Genomic DNA, 824 nt, shown 5'->3' with positions numbered 1-824 from the left:
GAGACGCACAGGTTCCACGTTACGCCCCGAGCCCTCCTGGTTGGCCATGCTCCCACCCTCTTGGAAGATTTTTTCCCCCCTTAATTCCTAAAATTGCCTTCCCATGCAGAGAGACCCCTGTTCCAGCCACGGAGAAATTATTTTTCACTCAGTTGCTACGTCTCGATTTTCTTTCTTTCCCGGCGCCTCTCGTCCCCCGCGCGCGCACACACGCAGGCACATGCACACCCGTGGCCGCCGCCTCCCATCCCAAATGCAAACCCACTTCCTTTTGCCAGTTGCTGTAGTTAAGCTAAGTCAACGCTACATCAAACTAGGCTAGGCTGAGAGAACTGGAAAGTGGATTTAGGGGACAATACTGCCCCAGCAGGAAGAAAGGCTCCAGTTTGGCATTCTGTTGATTTAACAGTTAAAAATGAAAACGGATTTTGTAGCTACTGCACTAAAACTCAGGTCCTTGAATCACAATTCTTTACATCGAGCTGTTCTATTAAGTCTAGCATATGTTATAAAAATGTAAATACACACACACACACACACACACCACGATGGTATATTAGGACCAAACCAACCTTTTTTCAATCTTAATGATTGCGTATAGCTGAAAGTTTGTTTCTGCAAAAAGACATTCCTTACTGGCTCCCCCCGACGCCTTGTACAGGTATTTATAGTAAGCAAATTTCAAATAAAAATGGGCATATCTGTGTAAGATGCTCCTACAAGTATTTGAGTCTTCACAAAAAAATACTTGAAACAACCTGTTATAGGCAATTTATTTTGTTTTGTTTCTGAAACCTTTTCCAAATGTTGTCCATTTTTCTTCA

Source organism: Myotis brandtii, unplaced genomic scaffold (assembly GCF_000412655.1).
Source record: "Myotis brandtii unplaced genomic scaffold, ASM41265v1 scaffold525, whole genome shotgun sequence".
Classification (NCBI taxonomy): domain Eukaryota; kingdom Metazoa; phylum Chordata; class Mammalia; order Chiroptera; family Vespertilionidae; genus Myotis; species Myotis brandtii.
This window is presented reverse-complemented; position numbering follows the sequence as displayed.